Source organism: Paroedura picta, chromosome 2 (assembly GCF_049243985.1).
Source record: "Paroedura picta isolate Pp20150507F chromosome 2, Ppicta_v3.0, whole genome shotgun sequence".
In the NCBI taxonomy this organism is placed as follows: domain Eukaryota; kingdom Metazoa; phylum Chordata; class Lepidosauria; order Squamata; family Gekkonidae; genus Paroedura; species Paroedura picta.
The window spans coordinates 148,148,450-148,163,104 of NC_135370.1; the positions used below are offsets into that span (position 1 = coordinate 148,148,450).

General features: G+C 43.5%; 1 long non-coding RNA gene across 1 annotated transcript in view; it reads right to left on the minus strand.

The window, feature by feature from the left end:
- Positions 1-7,182: 7,182 nt before the first annotated feature.
- LOC143830555 (uncharacterized) overlaps positions 7,183-14,655 on the minus strand; it is a 46,397-nt gene continuing 38,924 nt past the window's right edge. Inside the window, exons 3-4 of the long non-coding RNA XR_013228529.1 lie at positions 7,464-7,563; positions 7,183-7,312 (exon numbers count right to left, since the gene is read on the minus strand). This is a non-coding gene — a long non-coding RNA (uncharacterized LOC143830555). The remainder of the gene's footprint in view (positions 7,313-7,463; positions 7,564-14,655) is intronic.

The following is a 14,655-nucleotide window of genomic DNA, read 5'->3' on the forward strand; positions in this document are numbered from 1 at the left end:
ATCTCTTAGGTGTCATCTTAAAGGGCTTTTATTGTCCCAACATCTGCTATTGGATGCCGACCTCTCTCAAAATGGTACCACATGGTCACCTGCCAGGCGTTTACATCGTTCCTCAGCTACCTGTGTCTGACAAAAACTGTACATGCACTGTCAGTTAAATTAGTTCTGTTCTCCAAATAAAATGTTGTCAAATATTGTCCTACTAGTATGCTGCCTATTGTGTGCTTTAATGGGATATGTTTTGTATTGTTATGCCTCTCGATCTTCTTACCATCTTAAGTGCTAGTACAAAAGGATAGTATATGATTTAAATAAATAATAGGGTATGTTTCTGTACTGTGAATTGTTGGTGGCAATCCATGGCAATTTGTCACAATTTGTTCCTGAAATTAAATGGTCTCTTGTTAACCCTTTTGGAATGGTCATTCTGTCACACACAAATTTAGTCTTAAAAAATCACAAAACAAAGATTTTTTAAGAGAATAATGAAAGATGGAAACCTCTAAGAATTAACCAGGAGACCAAGGAACTCAGTATTGGCACTGGGGAGGGAAATGGGTGTAACGGCTGACTCGTGACATGGGCGTTTGCAATGTATAAAAGGATGGCCAAGTTATACAGGATGAAATCAGTTATTTAATGAACCAAAGCAGCATAACTGTAATTCAGTACAATAGTAATGCCATCTACTGAGGACTATGAGTATTTCCTTTCTTTGTTGGTTTGTATTTTTTAATTTCTTCGTAGGGATAAGGACATACTAATATAATTATAAAATATATTGATGAGATTTCATTTGAATCACCTATGATGAATATCCTCTCCCCCCTCCTTCCTGAAGGAAACTGGAGTTTGGATGTGAAAAATTGAGTTATTTGAATTTAGATCCTGTTCTGTTGCTTATTTTGAAGGGGAAAAAATTGTAATGGGTGTAATGTCTAACTGAACTGTTTGTGTTTGCCCTTCTCTAGAGAAAGTGATCTAGGCCATTGTCTAAAAAATGTAAAGTGCTCTTTTTGTGCAGATCCTTCTCTCTTGTTCTTCTGGGCCTTCTATCAAACTGTAATCCAGTTTGTTCTGTAGGAGGCTGCTGGACTTGTCTTGTTTTGTTGGATGGGTGGATGGTCTACCTTATTGATGGAAATGGATAAATATTAACAGATCAGTCCTTTCTGGGGGGAAATTTGTATGGATGACCAGTTCAGATAAAACATTTTTTATGAATACACCTTCATAGAAATACCTTTTTAAAGACTGAGATAACCAGCTTATTATTATGCCCCAATCTGACAGTATCAGCCTCTTCAAGGAATTTCAAGAGAGGTAGGTGAGAAGCTATAATGAGGGGGTGGGGACACCATGGACTCACTTTTCAGTTTTGAGTACAAAACTACGGCAGTTCAGTCTGGAGAACAAAGATCCAATGAAGTTCTTCCAGGAAAGTGGCCTCACTTCAAGAAGGACGTAGATAAAATTGAAAGGGTACAGAGGAGAGCGACGAAAATGATCTCGGGCCAAGGGACCAAGCCCTATGAAGATAGGTTGAGGGACTTGGGAATGTTCAGCCTGGAGAAAAGGAGGTTGAGAGGGGACATGATAGCCCTCTTTAAGTATTTGAAAGGTTGTCACTTGGAGGAGGGCAGGATGCTGTTTCATTTGGCTGCAGAGGAGAGGACACGCAGTAATGTGTTTAAACTTCAAGTACAACGATATAGGCTAGATATGAGGAAAAAAAAATTCACAGTCAGAGTAGTTCAGCAGTGGAATAGGCTGCCTAAGGAGGTGGTGAACTCCCCCTCACTGGAGGTCTTCAAGCAAAGGTTGGATACACACTTTTCTTGGATGCTTTAGGATGCTTAGGGCTGATCCTGTGTTGAGCAGGGGGTTGGACTAGATGGCCTGTATAGCCCCTTCCAACTCTATGATTCTATAGTCACCACAAATGCATCTTGGCAGGTTCACGTGTGACTCAGACACAGAGATGAACCTGGCCATGGCAGTGTAGCTACAGCCCAGCCACTTGAATAGAAGAGCTATTGGCCTGTTGGATAAACTAGGCCACCTCAAGTATGATGATTGACCATATTCCCCAAAGTGTGACTCTTGTGGATGTTCCAGAATCATTTTTTTCTGGGCATCTCTCCCCCCCCCCCCCCAGCGCTTTCTTGTAGGATCTACTGATCTCTAAGCAACTGAGAATGGGATCAATGAACTAAGGAAAATACGATGAAACTGTTCAGCTTGGAGCTTTCATAACAGCTTCTCTTTCCTGACTGCAGCTTTCTTTCCCCGTAGTCCCCAAATGCTCCATAATCCTTTGCTGCCTGCCTCATTCCTTCTTTGGACAGTCCTCCTGAAATGCACGCAGGTGAATTGCAATAGTTCCACTGGTTTAGAGTAACAAGTGGGCAAGAGTATGATGAACAGTTGATTGGGGGGGGGGGCTGCACATCACCTGACCCCCCTGCAGCCAATTCACTGAGACAAGACGTCAAATTAATGAGCCCTCAGGACTGTAATTAGCTGTCAATTACCTCAAATTAATCAACTCCTCGCCTAATTAAGCATTATCGGCAGGTGGGCAAAAAACGGGCTATTGTGTGGGAGCCATGAGAAAAGCATGGCTGGCAAACTTGGTTAGTATCAGCAATGCATTCCCTGCCTCATTGCACCACAGACACCAGGACAGCCAGGCCCTTCTTAAAGGCACACAGCCCCTTTTATTCCCCTCCCCCTTTCTGCATCTAACCCGCATCTGTCTTTGGATGTGACAGAAGGCAGCTATTTCATTGGCTGAACCATCCTGTTTAGGATGTCACTGAGATCACCGCTCAGGAGCAGGGAGAAATGAACCTGGCCATGGCAGTGTGGCTACCGCCCAGCCACTTGAACAGAAGAGCTATTGGCCTGTTGGATCAACTCAGCCACCTCTGGTTTGAAAGGATTGCCCGCATGCAGGTGACTCTTGGAATACCACCACTGCATCCAAGCATCCAGAGATGTCATCCCACACTTCGTGTTGATCAGGTAATAGGTGAGGTGATGTTACTTTGAAGGGCCAATGGTCTAATTCAGTACAAGGCAGATTAAGGTGTGTATTTGTTGGGATTATCAACCTCCAGGTGCGGCCTAGAGTTTTCCCAGAATTGTAACTGACCTCCAAACCGCACAGATTAGGAAACATTGTATAGCAGGGTGGCCAAACTGTGGTCTCCAGATGTCCATGGACTACAGTTACCATGAGCCACTGCTCATCATAATTGTAGTCCATGGACAGGCACAGTTTGGCCTTCCCAAGCTCCTCCATCCTCAGGGACCACCCCCAAATCTTGAAGAATTTTCCAAACTGACATTGTCAACTTGTTTGAGTAGGAGTCTGTAAAACCTGCTTGTGGCATCAGCTGCCCTGTGCATAGAGTCAATAATGGGCAGCATCCAGGCTGTGCGGTACCCCCTGGAATTAAGTAATGGCCCCTAAAGCCTATGGAGTGAGCTCCAAGAAAAGCACCTGCCAACACCTGGGGTATTACGCTATCCTTGCTCTTTAGCAATCATTCACAACTGGATTGGCTTATCCACACAGGAGAATCCAATTGAAAATGATACTAGAACACAATCAAGCTTTGACTATAAAAAGATACAGGGGGATAGAATTTTTTTAGAAAAATAAATATCTAATGATGTGTGGATGCAGCCAAATATAATATTTTTTTTTAAAGCCACACCAAGAAATCAAAATTCCATCCTTTTTTTTAACCACAAGTTCAAAAAGCTCACCAACCACCAACCCTTATAAAAGATTCCAGGCAGAGGAAGAGAGATTTGATTGACCAGCAATTCAATTAGTTCTTAATGAAAAACATTTTGAAATAGCCAACTCTTACAAGCCTCACCAAGGCCAGAAGAGAAAAGGCATAGTACTCTGCTTCAAGCAGGCTCTTGTAGAACTAAGGGACACGATGTGAGGAAGCCTGTTTTCAAGAAACGCTATGCAGACTTCTGAGTCAATGGCTTTGGGCAGAAACCCCTGGAATTAAGCAGCTGCCCCTACGGCCTATGGCTGTTCAGTGAGCTCCCAGAAAAGTTATGTGGGTCCTGGCACAACTTGAATCAAGAAGCAAACTGGCAACTAGTACAGCTGTTTTAATTCAGGTGTGTTGTGTTTATACGTGTTCATCCCCACAATCAGGAAGGAGGTCACATTTTGTGCCAACTGCAGCTTTCAAGTCATTCTCAAGGGTAGCCCTGCACAGAGTTCATTGCAGTAATCTAGCTGAGAAGCTCCAGTGCCATGGATCAGTGTGGCCAGATCAGCCAAATCTAGAAGGTAGAATTCTTTCTCAAACAGACTACCTAAAAAAAAAAAAAAAAGGCTCTCTTACAGTTTGCATCCCCCCCCCCCCCCCAACATTAAGGCTCTTCAGTGAGTTGGGTGCATTCACATTTTTAATCTTGTTTTATTTGCAGCACACCTTTCTTGTGACTCTGCTGCTGGGCACAGAACTGTTCAGTCTGGAGAGTGAGGAAGAAGGCAGAATTGTGGCTGATCATCTGAATCAAGGCATCTATTCTGATCATCCAGGACTGCAAAACTTGAAGCCCGGGTGGAGCCTGTGATGATCCAAGGACCCGTGAAAGTGCACCAAGACTGCTTCTGCCTTCTGGGTCTTCCTTCCTTCTTCCCTTCCCTTTTGACCTCTAGGTCAAGGCAAAAAAATCTTTTGTTGTTTTGGGAGGACTGAGGTCAGAAAGCTGAGACTCAGAGTAAGTCCATACCTTTGGTTTTGGGGGGAATAGACTTGTGAGAATGTAAGCTTCTAGTACATATGCTTTGCATGGTAAATCCTTTTTCACTTTCAAATAGTGAAATTCTCCAGCAGAATTAGGGATGACAATATCAAAATAGTGAATGCCAGAGTAGCAGGATTACAATTAGGAGTGGTTTGTATAGTTCTGTTGAGGTTGGGTAAAACTGAATCCAGGTGGATGGCAAAATGGGCCTGTAGGATTGGCCACCTCCGTAGCTATGTTTATTGGTCCAATATTCCTCATTGCATGGTTTGAAACATTTGTTTCTATGGCAGCTGTGCTGCCTGTGAGATATGGAAAGTTGTGAAGTTTTGGGTCTGTATAATGACAGTAATGCCAAACATCATCTGAATTTACAAACACTTGAATAATGTATTGTTAAGAGAATAAACATAACTCATGATAATAACATGCTTCATATGACTGTGAACAAATAAGTTTTGTAAGTTCTTATTTGTCTTTGCTTGTTTTGCTTTGACTAGGTTAATGTCTGGAGCTGAAGCATTAGCGTTATTGTCAATGGTGTTACAAGGAACTCTGCACAAAAGCCCTGCCAAGTGAACAGTGTCCATTATTTATAAGAGCATAACAACAACAACAACAACAACAACAACGTGTTTGTAGCCTGCACTTCCCTGAAAGCTCATGATGGGCAACAATATTATTATAAACAATAATAATTCAATGTAAATATTAAAATCGTCAGCAGTCTAAATCATTCTAAAGCCGCCACCTCTCTTCTGATGAGAGGGGTGATGTAAACAGAGGAATGATGAGAGGGATGATGGCTTAGCTAATATTCTGAGCAGGGAGGCCAGATTTCCAGTATTGTATCTGGCCTCAACTATAGGCCCAGCATAACAGCTTGCAGGTCCACTAGGCCAGGGTCAGGGCTCAAAAGCCCCTGGCCATGGTTGAGGCCAGTTTAACATCTTTGTGACCAGGGACTTCGAGCAATTTTGCTCACTAGATCTTTGTTTCCTTTGGGGGGCACAGAAAAGGAGGCAATCCCACAGGTACAAACATCCCAGGTGATCACTAAAAGCTTAAAGGTGATCACTAAAACCTTGAGCCTGTTTTGGTCTTCAGCCTGGAGCCAGTGCAGCTGGGAGAGCACAGGTCAGATATGTGCTTTCCTGTGCACTGGTAATATTCTGGGATTCATTTCAACTACACAGAAGTTTCCTGTGCATACAAGAGAGTCTTGCACCATAGTAATCTGGCTCAGTGCAGAGGACACTGGAAAGTGAAAGCAAAACAGTTGCAGGGGGCCATCACAGAAGACTCTGCAGAGGAAGGTAATGGCAAACCATCTCTGCTTCTCACTTGACTTACAAGCCTCTTGCTGCTTAGCCATAAGTCAGCCACAACTTGACAGTATTTTTTATGAATATGCAGTTTGATCTGTATTTATACAAGCAATTACCTGTTAATACCAGACTTTCTGTGTATAATTGTTGCCATGTATTTTTTCCAATGCAAGTGTTTTTAGATACAGTATAGTTATACTTTCTTAGTAGGCAGTGCATTCATTGGCCAGTCTTTATATGGAATTTGTGAACTAGAGTTGACAGTCAGTAATTAGTTGCCTGAAAATTGTGCCCATGGTATAAATGTTGCTCAAGGCCAGCATGAAAGTATTTTTATTGCCAATCAGCCTAGAGAAATCCCCAGTTGCATTTCCATCAATGAACTGGGAGCACATAGCAGCGGTTGTTAAAGTCAACAGTAAGGAAATCAGCTTGGCATATGGCTGTAGTTGTGCAGAGGATTAAAGTTGTTTCCCTGGATGTTGTGGCCATGGGCAAAAGAAAAACCTTTGCTATGGTACTCTTTCTGCATCCAAATAGTAAGGATTCTCCATTTCCTTGTCATCACTGCTGTGAATGCAAAGGCAAAGGACTTTTCACACAGTTTTGTGCAAATCTCCCCCCATCAGTTGTTATTTCCCCTGTACGGCCTTGATCTACAAGTTCCCTGGAATTACCAGCTTTCATTTACTTGCACAAAAAAAGCTAAAGCATTAATTTTTAAACAAGAACGTTGTGAATACAGAGGAAGCAGTGGCAATAGAGCATTATAACATTACTGCCATATAGGAAAATAGCAGTCACCAGAAGAGTGATGCAGCGAGGAAAATGGCAGCCATGAGGGTCTGTTGGAAGGGAAATGACACTCGTGTCAACAGGATGCTGATGTCAAACTGTACACCTACCTGTCCAGGTGGCTTGTTAACACACTTGGAGCGTTTTCCTTCCAGAATGATTGTGCAAAACTATATAAGAGAAAGAATGTACCAAAACCAGGAAAATGCTGGAGAGGGAACCATTAGAGCACAACATTATGTGGATTAAAAAAGAGAGAGTGAAAGGGTAGGGGAGATGCAGTTCAGCAGCCAAGATGGAGACAAACTCCTGTCTCTTTTTCTGTCTTGTTTCATGCTTCATTGTTCCCTCATCTGACTCCCAGGATGAGTAGTGGTTCTTGGTTTACCATTCTCTACCTAGAATACAGGAGAAAAGATGCACAGGGCAAGACAATGACATAACGAAATAATGTAGGAATAGGCAAGATCTATAGTGTGCATGATTCAAAAGCATATGAAGATGATCCAGCAAGGGGCATCAGAGGAGAAGTATATTTAGCATAGTTACATTAGGACTTCCTGATATTTTTTCAAATAATCTCCCCCAGTGTCGTGATTGGCTCGTTAAAGACTTCCTGCTCCTTTGAATACACTTCCTCCCTGCTTGCCTGCAAAACACAAGAATGAACAGAACAGTTAAACGGACAGGATTATTAGAAATCTCTCTCTCTCCTTTCTTTCTATAGAAAATTGTTTCTCTTCTTAATAAAACTGTTTTATTCTTTTAAGCAGCCTGGTGTCTCTCCCCATTTTGCAAATTTAAACTGCCAACAAATGCCACTCTGGTCTGCTACGTTAGTCTGTGCAGCATCTCAGATTCTGGCTCAAATAAAAAGTGAAGCTGGGGGATGGATCCAAATCCCACTCTCTTTAAAGGTCAGAACCTGATTAGGACAAATCTTAGTCCTGATAACTGAAATAGTGCACTCTTTGCAGTCAACTCAGTCTTGCTTGGGGGCACACAAATCTTGAAACACAAGTCTCAAAGTCCAGGAGAGAAATGCAATACCTCACAGCTGGGTCTATTTGTATGTCTTCCTTGCTGCCCACATTGCCAGTCAAAGCCAATTCTTCCTCTGACTGATATGTGTCCAGTAGCCACCAACTATCAGTTCTGGAAAAATAGCTGACTAGCAACGCCCATTAGGCAAGAAAGAGAGTGAAAGAAAGATGGTAATCGCAGGTCACTTCTCCTTTCCCTGGCCTGGGTATTAGGAAGTCTGCCTTCCAACATCCTTGGGCTTTTGTCAGCTAACCCCAGAGGTGGGAAGACGGGCAAAGACAGATCTCAAGCGGCCAAGTCATCTGATTTGCTTCTATTGCGTTTGTATCAGGTGTGGGGAGGAGACAGTCTTAGAAGCCTATGGTGAATTTTGGCAGGCCTTTCTTTAGCATCTGACAGAAATATTAAGAAGAAGAGGTGGGGGGTATCCCCATTTTTACTACCCGAAGGAGTCTCAAAGCGGTCTACAATTGCCTTCCCTTCCTTTCCCCACAACAGACACCCTGTGAGGTGAGTGGAGCTGGGAGAAATCTGGGAGAACTGTGAGTGACCCAAGGTCACCCAGCTGGCTGCATGTGGAGAAGTGGGGAATCAAGGCCAGGTATCCAGATTAGAGACCACCACTCTTAACCACTACACCAAGCTGTATGCAACCTCAGTCTCTTATTCTTTTTGCTCCTATCATCGCAGCTACTTGTCAGTGAGAGAAAGGTTTTTTGTTTAATTACTTAACTTTTTTTTAGTCATACTTGTAATTTGTCTTGAGTCTTAGCGAGAAAGGTGGACTGTAAATTAAAATGGCAACAATAATAATTAATTCATACTGTGCAGCAATGCTTAATTTGTAAATGAGAAGCAGTTGGTAGGTCAAAGGGCTTGGCAGCTACCCCCTTTCTTCTGGCTTGGAAAGATCTGAAAGGCACTCTGCCTGTGCACAGAAACTTTATCTTGGTTATTATTTATTGATTTAGATCCCATCTTTCTCCCCAATGTGGACCTGAAATGGCTTACATAAGGGGTAGTCAACATGTGACCTTCCAGATGTCCATGGACTACAATTCCCATCAGCCCCTGCCAGCATTTTCTGGCAGGGGCTCATGGGAATTGTAGTCCAAGAACATCTGGAGGACCACAGGTTGACTACCCCTGGCTTACATTATTTTCATCTCTGTTTTATCCTCACAACAATCCTTTGAGCTAGGTCAGGCTGAGAGTGAGTGACTGGCCCAAGGTTACTCAGCAGGCTCCCGCAACAGAGTGGGGATTTGAACCCAGGTCTCCCAGATCCCATCCCACTCAAACCACAAAGGGCTTTTAAACATGCTTTCTGGATGTATAATTTCTTAAACAAGATTTACCTATGTTCATATATTCCCAAAGGGACTTGTTGCACTGAACACGGCTTAGCTGTTCTAGAGAAATACTGGAGGATGTGATCTGCTCACATGAGCCTCCTCTGTGGGTGAAGTAGAAAAGGGCAACCTTGACTGAGGCAGAGGGCAGGGATTTGAACAAGAATTGGACAGAGGCCATCCCTTGCCAAAGCCATGTTCAGTAAGGCTGGAGTATGAGCATTGACACAAATACTTTAAAAAGAAAACAACATGCTTTGCCATGGGGAGGTAAGAAAGGTGTGGGCAAACACGAGGTCAACGTAAAGCGAGAATGGGTTTGTTGTTAGGCCTTTATGGTCTCCTGCCTCGATAGCCCAACCTTTGGACTCCCCCCCCCTCCCAAAGGTGTCATGCCCCTTCTCTTTATGTTTTAATTACTGCCCATTTTAATCTTGATTTGCATGGCGATCTCTCAGAAGTGGGCCATGCCTGGGCTCAGCAAAGCCCTTGTCAGCAACTCCCCCAATAATAAACAGGGGGGAAAAAAGGCTTAAGGAGCAAATCACTTGCATGTTAATGAGACTGTTTGCTGGAGTCGAGAGAGAAAACAGCAAACAAACAAATGGACTGAATTCCAGCGGCAGCTGTTTGCTCCTTAATCTCGGCTCGTCAGAGCTGCCCTTTGATGGGACACAATCTACACAAACGATTGTGCTAAATCTTCTAATCTACGTCCTCATTATTACATCCCTTCTTACGCATGTAAATCAGGGACAAACTCATTTTAATATGTAGATAGATTATGGGAGGGGAGGGGAAAGGGGAGCTACTAATGGTGTCTGTGTCGGAGTCTAAAGGGGGGGGGTTAGTAATAAGGAGATTGGTGTGGAGGAAGCGGGCCGGAGAGGGGGGGGTCTGTCTGTGGAAAGACACTAGGAGGAAAAGTGGAGGGCTTGTTTTTGGCCCAAGAGGGAGCAGAAGGGGGGGGGCTCTATTACTCTACTGGAGGGATCCAATAAAGACAGGGGCCTTTCGAATAAGGTCTTTAGCAAAGCATATATAATACAGTTAAATTAAAAAGCTTGGGAGGGAGGGAAGAGGAAAACTCTACACTTTGGATAACTGTTAACTACTAAGTTAAAACAGCACCAACAAAACTACAGAGGAGTTTTGCTCAAAAAGTGGAGCAGGCAGGAAACAGCTAGTGAGAAGAACTAATAATAGCATCAACAGAAGTATTTGGAAATAAAGTACAGGGGCTATTTATTGTTAACTTTATATTATTTTTATATACAGTATATTATTTTTGTACGCAGCTTCCACCCTGTCTTCGGAAACTTTACAGCATTTTATAAATTCTGCCATACACGAACAAAGGTAGATCTCAGTAACAAAAATGATGATAATGTTAACCAAGGCATCAGTTGTAGAATGTGAGAGTTTATCCTCCCTCCCTGGTTTAGGACTGCAAAACCGCAAGTTCTGAAATGCTGGGTGGACTAGGGCCAGTTGACAAACCCTGCCCTCAGCTTTTCATTCTGCCTGTGTGTATAGGAAATGATAATGCACCGGCTAACCTGATTTTATTTATTTATTTTTATATTTCTATACCGCTGCTCTCCAATGATCTCGTTACGATAAAACCCATAAAACATCCCATAAAGGCAATTACAAATTATCACAATTAGACAGATGGCGAATCAATCTTATAGGTGCCCTAACCCTCACCTCCCCCCTCCGTTCAGCCCAAGGGTCAGTTCTCTTGTAGTATAGTAGGAGTGAGGGCCAGATCTAATCAACATGGAGGGGGGAATCTTCCGATGAAAACACCCAGGTGCCGCCCTGGCCTCAACCATAAGCTGGGCAGAAGAGCTTTGTCTTGCAGGCCCTGCAGACAGCTGACAACTTGGGCAGGGCCCTCAGCTCTTCTGGGAGCTCATTCCACCAGGCTGGGGCCAGGACCAAAAAGGCCCTGGCTCTGGTCGAGGCCATACGAACATCCCAGGGGCCCGGGACAACCAGCAAACTAGTACCAGCAGAGCGAAGAATCCTGCGGAGGACATCAGCAACTAAGCGGTCCCGCAGATACTCAGAAGCTCAGCTTCTGGGTAGGGTTTAGATAGGAGACAAGGTTGCTATGCAGAGGCAGGCAAGTGCAACCACCTGTGAAAAATCTCTTGCCTTGAAAATCCTATGAGGTTGCCATGATTGGGGGGGGGGGGGGTTAGCAGCAAACCTTTATGAAATGAGAGCATTTCTGAATAATGAAAAACACCCTGAGCTACTCCCCCTGTTCCAGTATCTTTCCAAGTCCTAGAACAGAATATGGACTAAGAAGCACACCAGAAATGAAGCCATCAGCTAAAGCAGTGGTCCCCAACCCCCGGTCCAAGGACCGGGACCGGTCTGTGGGTCAGTCAGTATTAAGCCGCGGCTCCTCCTCGTCCTCCTCCCTGGCTGCTGCCTTGGAGGCTGCCCCACTACTCTGCTGCCAGATCACCTTTGGTGCTCTCCAGCAGCTGCCATGGCTGGGGCTCCCCCTCAGCATGGCACTGCACAGCTGCTGCTAGCAGCACCACTCAGCAGACGGCGGGAAGTCAGGGGCGCCGGCAGGAAAGCAAGTGGAGCAGGAGCTCAGGCAGTGGTAGCGACATCATTCAGCAAAAAAACTATACCTCCCTGGGCCTCAGTAAAATTGTCAAGCGTTGACCAGTCCCCGGTGATATAAAGGTTGGGGACCACTGAGCTAAGGAGCCCCGAGAGAAATCCTGTGAAATAAAGCTGCTTTTCAAACAAACTGAGAGCAGATATTCCCCCTGGGCTTTCTAAAGGGATGCAAAAGCTACTCTGCAGCAGTCAGCGATGGACTGATAGCTCACAAATTACCTGTTGGGAACCCCTGACCTGGGCACAGTCATTCGATGCCTAACCCGACCTGGAAAGCCCAGGGCAAGCCAGATCTTGTCTGATCTTGGAAGCTAAGCAGGGTCAGCCTTGGAAGAGGGACCTCTAAAGACTACCAGGGGAAAGTGATAGCAAACCACCTCTGAACGTCTCTGGCTGGGCAGCCCAACAATCTTAGGATCTCCTGCTGCATAACATGTATGCCATAGGACTGATAAATAAATAAATGTATTGCTTTGTTTTTATTGGAATTGTATGGCTTTTAATGGAGGTGAGCCGCCGCAAGCCAGCTGGCCTAGGAGTGGTGGGATAGAAGTCTTCTAATCAATAAATAAGAGTGCATAGTAAAAACTAGCATGTGATTATTCCTCTAAAGTAGACAGCCTAACCAACTGCAATCCTGGTTTTCAGACCAGCTGATTGAGTTGTGGGGATTAGAGGCGGTTCAAACTTCCATTTCTCCTTTAGCAACAAATTATACTAAAGAGACCTGATATATATGTTATTCTGTTTATGCTTCTGCTTTAGAAATGTAATTGCTTTTCAATTATAATAGTATTAGTTTTGATAGTGATATGTGAGGCTGCTGTCAGCAAATGTCTTCCTCTAAAGTAGACTCACCAACTACAGTCTGATTAATCCAGATTTGATGGTTGCTCCCTTCCTCCAGCTGCAGGCCCATTCTTTACACAGGACCAATTTTTGTCCTTGATAAATGGTATGTCAAATGAATTTGTGTTCAGAGACTTAATGCTAAAACTTAGTATTTCTGAATCTAAAATCATCCCCAAGAATCATCTCAAGGCCGAAATGTTTTAGGCACAAGATTTAATTATTTGTCTAAGAGATGCCATCATCCCCAGTCATCTTTCAAGGAAGTCTCAAAGTATTGTGGAATCAAGGAATTTTGTCCAACCTCTTGGTGGGGTGTGGAGAGCTCTCAGAGTTACAAATGATCTCCGAGCCACAGTAATACATTCTTCTGGAGGAAATTCCTGCTTTTGAGAGTGAACTCTATATCATTAAACAGTATTGAGGTTGATCCCCTCCCCAAACCCTGCCCTCTCCAGCATATACTCTCCATATATCCCAACCCAGAGTTGGCAAACCTAAGCTTAATTTGCTGCTAATAAGATGACCACTTTAACATGTCCTGATAACATTCTAAATAGACTCACTGGGGGGGGGAGACCCAGAATCTTAAATTGGTCCAGAATATGAGTGCCTAGTTATGGGCAGGAGCAAGCTATTTAGATCATGTTGCACTGACATTGTGCAGCTTTCCTGGCTCTTGGTTCATTTCTGGGCCCAGGTGTATCGGCAGGTAGCTAGCTTGAGCATAGCCAGAGCTGAAGCCTTTGGCATGAGCCAAAGGGCCTTGGATTGGCCAGCAGATCCAGGATCTGCATGAGATATGATGTATTTTTGGTTGATTGTCCCATTAGTTTATTTCAACATGGTTTTGGAGAGAAACGTGGGGTAAATATTTAAATAAATAGGTTCAAATTGCTGGCTTTGCCCTTAAAACAGTAAATGGTTTGGAGCCAGTGTGGCTAAAGGGAGAACTACATTCATTCATTCATTCATTCATTCATTCATTCATTCATTCATTCATTCATTCATTCATTCAAATGTATGAATTTCTATATAGACCTACTCATACAATTAAGTCATATACAGAGAGCTTGCTCAACTTTTCCATCTCATCAGAAGTTCAGTACATCGTGATCTGAGAAGAGGTCTTCTCAGTGACAGTAGAAACAAAAGAGAATTATCTCCTCCATAAAGTATGTTTTTTTCCTCCATTTGTTTGGATTTTTCAGAATTGGACCACATCCATTGGACTGCATCTAGGAGAACATAATGTCAAAATTCTCAATGTCATTCTCAATGTGAGCTTTCGAGTGCAAGCACCCCAGACGTTGAAACCCTGGGCTACTGGTACCAGTGTTTCAACATCTGAGGAAGAATACTTGCACTCGAAATAATAATAATAATTTACTCACGCCTTGAGTAAATCTTTGTTGGTCTTTAAGATGCCACTGGACTCTGATTTTGTTTTGTGCTGCTTCAGACCAAAAAGACTACCCACTTGTATCTATTTTCATTGTCAGTGGAAGCAGGGAGTCAAGAGAGCTGGTCTTTGCAGGCAGAAATCCTTTAGCGCAGGGGTAGTCAACCTGTGGTCCCCCAGATGTTCATGGACTACAATTCCCATGAGCCCCTGGCAGCAAATGCTGCCAGGGGCTCATGGGAATTGTAGTCAATGAACATCTGGAGGACCACAGGTTGACTACCCCTGCTTTAGCGGATCCAAGCCAAGGATAGTCTTCTGTTTACTTATTTTATTTCACTGATGTTTACCCAATAATTTGATAGCTACATATTAATTTCTGTATTATTTTATTGACCCTTTCCCCTCTCCCTTTATTGATGTAATTATTATGCTGATGTTTTAA